The sequence below is a fragment of the Nannospalax galili genome, unplaced genomic scaffold (genome assembly GCF_000622305.1).
Source record: "Nannospalax galili isolate Female #2095 unplaced genomic scaffold, S.galili_v1.0 scaffold7, whole genome shotgun sequence".
Classification (NCBI taxonomy): domain Eukaryota; kingdom Metazoa; phylum Chordata; class Mammalia; order Rodentia; family Spalacidae; genus Nannospalax; species Nannospalax galili.
The window spans coordinates 12563335-12569377 of NW_008359081.1; the positions used below are offsets into that span (position 1 = coordinate 12563335).

The 6043-nt window shown below is 34.8% G+C and overlaps 1 pseudogene; it reads right to left on the bottom strand.

The window, feature by feature from the left end:
• The window catches only part of LOC103725440, an 18045-nt pseudogene extending 17874 nt beyond the window's left edge, over window positions 1–171 (bottom strand).
• Between the last annotated feature and the right edge of the window lie 5872 nt (window positions 172–6043).

Sequence of the window (6043 nt, forward strand, 5' to 3'; positions counted from 1 at the left end):
TCAGATCTGATTCCTATATAAGCTTGGGTTGATTCACAATAAACATGCACTAGCACATAGACCTCTATATCTCCTGTGTCCTGATTTCTATCCATTGGGGTCCCCAAGCCCTTCAGGCTTGGACTGTGGTCACTGTACCGTGACAGCTGGCACCCGAACAGGGACCCCCATCATTGCACCCCAAGGAGGTTTTTAGGGCAGCGTTGTAATTTATGCAAGTATAATGGACAGGGTAAATCTACTCCTTTTGTTTCTTTAATTTATCATATTCTTCATAGTAATGGGGCACAAGTTTCTAGAAGACAGATAGATAATTGTGTGCAAATAGTTGTAGAGGTTAATTAGTGGTTTCCAGATACAGGAAATTTATATTTAGAAGTCTGGGACAAAGTTAGAACAAATGTGGAAAAAGCACTTCAGACCAGAGAAACTATGCTGCTTGATTTTTCGTCTGTGTGGGCACTCATCCGAACAGCTATATTAATTAATCAAGGTCCAAATAGCTTGTCACCAACTCAGGTTTTTTGTACTTCTAATGGAACAGTTAATCTTTATGATGTTCCTGAAGCGTTATTTGGAGCTTTCTTTAGATATTCTTGTAAGGAAGGAGTCTTTACTTCCTCCTTGTCTGGCTCCAAGTCCTCAGAGTTCAGATGAAACAGAGGATTCTGATGAGGATTTAGTTATGGCTCGATAGATTAGAAAGAAATTACAGTGACTGGTTATGACTAAGCCCAAAGTAAAAATGAAACCATCAAAACATATTCAATAAATTATATGGTATTATAAATTTGCTTCTTCAAGAGCTAGAAAGAATGCTGCTTCTCCTGATGCACATATTCAAGCTATTATTTATCTTATGCTAATGGGAACAAGAGCCATAAAATTCTTGGCTCACCTTTAAAAGGCTTTGGAATGCTCTGTGCTTAAAATTGTTGCTCAAGAATCAATAGTGAAGGTTATGGCTTAAAATATACAAATGAGGATTGTCAAGAGCTAATTTATCTAAAACAGACAGGTGATATAATGAGCTATGCTCAAACCTGTCGTAATGTTCACTCTGAAATCAGAAAGTTACAGCTTTTTGCTCAAACTTTGGTGGCTTCTATACGACCTCAAAGGGGAACAATAAAATCAAAACTAAAATGTTTCGGTTGTGATAACAAAGGACATTTTAAAAGACAGTGTCTTAAGGTATTGTCTCGACCACCAGACAAATGTCCCCGCTGTCGTCATGGTATGCATTGGGCTTGTAGTGTAGCCCCAGATCTTTCCTCAGCCATAACTGTAACCATAGCACCCTCTAATGTTTTCTTATAGATTGCCTATACTATAATGTCATTGATAGATTACAAGTAGAGTAGTATGATGTTTCTTTGCCTTTTCTTTTAGGTACTATTGTTTTCTGTGTTTTTTTATTTCTCTGGTGAGACAGTGTGAGAGGGTTGACCTGGGACAGGGCATAGCTGCTTGAAGCTGTGGCCCAGCATGATGCAGCTGCATGCCATCTTAGGTTGACTTTAAGTTACATAATTTATTTCAAATTCTTCAAGAAGGTTCTGCTCTTAATATTCCTAGAGCATTAACACAGTTGGCAAAACAAGAGTTTAATTATGTACGAATAAGTATCCACGTTATTTATATTTCTTTACCCCAAGATCATTTTCAGTTCTTGCTTACACAAGATGATATATTATATAGCTTTGGCAGGATTTGGATAAATGCAGTTTCAGTAACTCATCTGTTATCCTGCTAAGCTGTAGAAAAATTTTAAATTGTAATCTTAAAAGTGTAACTGTCTGACTTTTCTTTGATTGCTTTAGGGACTTGTAGTTTTATAACTCATTGATACAAAAATGTCTGTTTTAATGTGTTTCTGACTTTTGTCACAGAACTTCCAGTAAATATTATAGGTAGGGATAAGTTTCTTTAGTAGTTCCATAATTTTGCTGTTTTTACATAAAAGATTGTTAAAGACTCCTCTGCCTGCTTCTTAGTATCTTCCACCTGAGCCTGCCACTAAATTTCACTGAAGCTCTGGTTGCCCATGTTCCCCTAGGCCTTTCTTGGACAGGGCATAGCTGCTTGAAGCTGCCACCCAGCATGATGCAGCTGCCTGCTTCCAGAGAGGCTTGGGGTGGGGTGCCAGGCAAGTCAGTGTTGGGGCTATGCTCAGGTTGTGCCAGGCTTTCTGATGGTGTTCCAGACAGAGGGTTGAGTGTGTTCTGTGAATTTCGAATCCAACTCTGTGGACCTGATAAAGCTGAGATGGACATGCTTTTTTCTTTTGTTTTTTCTTTATTTTATGTTGATTTACAGAAGCCTCAAAATTCAATAGTTAAATTGTCATGTGCTGTTTGAGCTCACTGAGATGCTGACTCTGGAGATGGAGTTGGCCTTTTCACTTAAGACTCAAGCCTATTTTCTCAAAATATGTTCTCCAAGATTTTTCCAGGTTCAGGCTGGCCCCCTGACCCTGTGAAAAGAAAAGGAGAACAGCAGAACAGCCTAGGTGTATGAGGCACCGTTCATTTAGAATTAATTGTTAAGGCATAAATTTTACTTGGTAGTTCCATAATAAGATATTTGTGAATAATGTAAATAAATATATTAAATAATAGTTTCATTAGTTAATGATTTTTTTGGCTGCCACCAGCTTAGAGCTGGATATCAGTCTAATATAAGACTGAGCATGCAGCAGCTTAGAGCTGGGCAACTAGTTGCATTCAGGCTGAAATAAGTCTGGGTTCCAGCTGGATTCCAGTATGAAATAAGACTGGATTTTAATGACATCAATTATACTTTGGGTACTTCTAAATCTTTTCACCCACTTTAATTATTTATACTTTGCGTACTTCTAAATCTTTTGACTTACTTTAATTATTTCTACATATTTTGACCTACTGGTACCAGTTACTATAAATAATGGTATATGTGTGTGTATATATATCTCTTTTAAAAAATAGGTTAAAACTCTTTTTAGTTAAGTCAATAGTTCAATTAATTATTTGAATAGTTATAATGTTTGCATGTTTCCATCTTTCAAGTTTCTTTAAGTTTGTTCATGTTTCCATGGATACTGGTTCTAAGTTTGTTGTTCTAAGTTTGTTTATGTTTCTTTGGATACTTGTTCTGCATTGTTAGGGTTACACCTTTATTTGAAGAAACCACTAGTCATAGTATGAAACATTTGTTAGCTTGCTTTGTTGTTATGGAAATTTCAACTACTATTGACATAGACAACACTTCTGCTGATATTAGCAGACTAGTGATAAAAAACAAACTTCTAGGGTAAGCTATATTACAATGTACTTATATAAATATTAATGTGTTTATTAAAAAATTAAAAGGATGAAATTATACACCAGATCATAGAAATTTAGAACTTTAGAATATAAGATTAGTTATTTTTAGTATAAGATTAGTTATTATAAGAGATTTATTATTAGTAGTATTATGATTCTGTTATGATTGTGTTTATTATTATATAAGATTTTGTTTTTAAGATTTTGTTTTTTAAAAGGTTTTATTAGATTTTATTGTTCAATTATTATTCATTTATATTTTATTAAATTTTATTAATCAGTTATTATTCATATATATAAGATTTTGTTGATTATTAATTTAGAACTTTTATTTAGGGCTTCTATGAGCTCTTGGATTTAAAATTTTGTCTATTATTATTGATCTGAAATTCTGTTTAATTTTATTTATTATTAATTTTTTAAATTCACCCCAAGGTAAAGTTTTTATCTCCTGCAGAAAAGCATTTTTTACAGGAATCATCACTCTTCAGTGAATGTCTGGATTTAGCCAGAAGGATTCCAAGATTGGGTACCAGGAAAGCTATTAACATCAGGTGAAAGAGATGGTTTTGCTTCTAGAGGGAATGGAGTCACTTGATGGCATCTCAGTTGATGAATCTATTTTGTGGCATTATTGCTGACTGGTAAATGTCGGCATTATTAGAGAAAGTTATCATCTTCTACTTGAATCAGGTTAAGCTTTGTTGATCTAAGATAATTCAATCTTTGGAAAATCTGTTCTTAGGCATGTGTGCTCTGATCAATTGCATTTCTGCTACTGAAGCTGAGGTAATCTCATGTATTTAATCCCCCTCTCCTTCATCCTTATATTTAGCCTACTACTATGGTTATTAGCCTTCCTATGAATGTATATTAGTCTTTTTATAAATGTATTGGCACCCCCTTAAGAAATCAGTCAGCCAAAATTCTCCTTATGAAGAAAAAACTTTTTAATTATACTCAATTTGTGTCTTTTGATATTATGTGCTTTGGAGCTCCTCCTTGTTATCCCTTAATAAGACAACAAAACTGGATTATTCCAATAGGTAGCCTTTAGGAAGTTGGTTAGAAGACTGCTAGGATACTAAGGAGTTTGCCTCAAAGTGTAATCTAAAAATATTATTCCTATTAAAGATGTTTTATTCCTGTAATTTGGGTAGATGAAAACTAGGGAATTCTCAACCTCAAATAAGAATAGGATGTACAATTTATTCTCCTCTATTACATATTTGAAAATTAACTGCTCTTACGCTTATAAAAATCTTTGGTGGTACTTCTGTTACTACTTATGACAAAATATTTTATGATTTTACTAAAGTCAAAAATTACAGTGTTACAGCTGGTATACACTTTCCCCTAGTGATAAACTTGTCAAAATTGTCGTTTTTATACTAGTTTTAATAATTTTATAGCTTTTTAATCCATCTTTTGAATCAGTCATGATTTAACTCAACAAAGTTCTTTATGGACTCTTGTAAAAATGCATTGTTCCTGGGAAAGCAGTCCTGTTCAGGGGCTAATTCTGAGATTTTTCAAAAGGCTGCTACGGCGAGACAAAAGCATGATTGGACTGACTGTTGTTGCTGTTTTGGGACTCAACTCTTGCTGCTATGACTACTACCGCTGGTGTGAAAGAAGTCTGTTCTATCACAAGACTTTGTGGAACGTTGGCATGATGATTCTCATAAACTTTGGATACATCAGACTCAAATTAATTCATGGTTTCCAAAAGAAATTATTGCTTTTTAAGGGGACTTCTTTGGTTGAAAAATAATTTGATAAAATTGCAAAAACTGTGTAATTTGGTTAAAAATAAGTTATTAAAATTGCAAAAGCTATACAATATGTATGTAATTAAAATTCTACTTAACTTTGTATTACTCCTTATTACAATATGTATGTGATTGAAATTTTACTCAGATTTGCATTACTCCTAAATTTAATGGTTCTGTTTTTGATTGGAAAATATAGAATTGTATATTCAAGGCAAAATGGATAATGTAACTTTAGCAATTACTCTTTCTGGTCTCAATCCTCATGGATGGATTTAAAGTATATTACATAGTTCTGGATTGTCTTTAATAACTTTGCTAATTGTTCTTAGCATACTGCTTATAAGAAATTGGTATGTCTTTTAATGCCTGAACCAAGATACCCGGATAGCTCAGTCAGTAGAGCATCAGGCTTTGTAGTGCTGAGATTCTCTTGTCTTCCCTACATTTTCAAAAGGAAAATACAGATAAATTTTATAAAGAAAGGGGAATTGTTATGGCCTGATCAATTCCTGATCAATTCAGTTTGACCTGAAGCTTGGCAGAGGATACCAGATAATTGGCAGAAGTTACCAGATAATTGTGGCTTATCTAGGCTACTGTGTGTGCTCCCTTCCCCATGACCGGTAGTCAATGACAGTTAAGATCTTCTGGGAGAAAGTCAACCTAAGACGGGGCATAGCTGCTTGACGCTGTGGCCCAGCATGATGCAGCTGCGTGCCGATGACAGGTAAGGCTTTGCTCTTGCAGAAGAAAATCTAAGACAGGCATGGTCCTTCCATCCTGGATGTTGGATATTCTGTGGTTATAATAAATAAGAAAGGGGGAAATGTTGGGAGCTATTCAGCTTGCCATGACTTAAGCATTGGAGAAATAATGCTTCCACCTTGGGAGTTTCCATGTTCTCTGTTCTGTGGTCTGAGTTGACAGGCTATGCGTCCCTGATTAATTGGCAGTCTTGGAAAC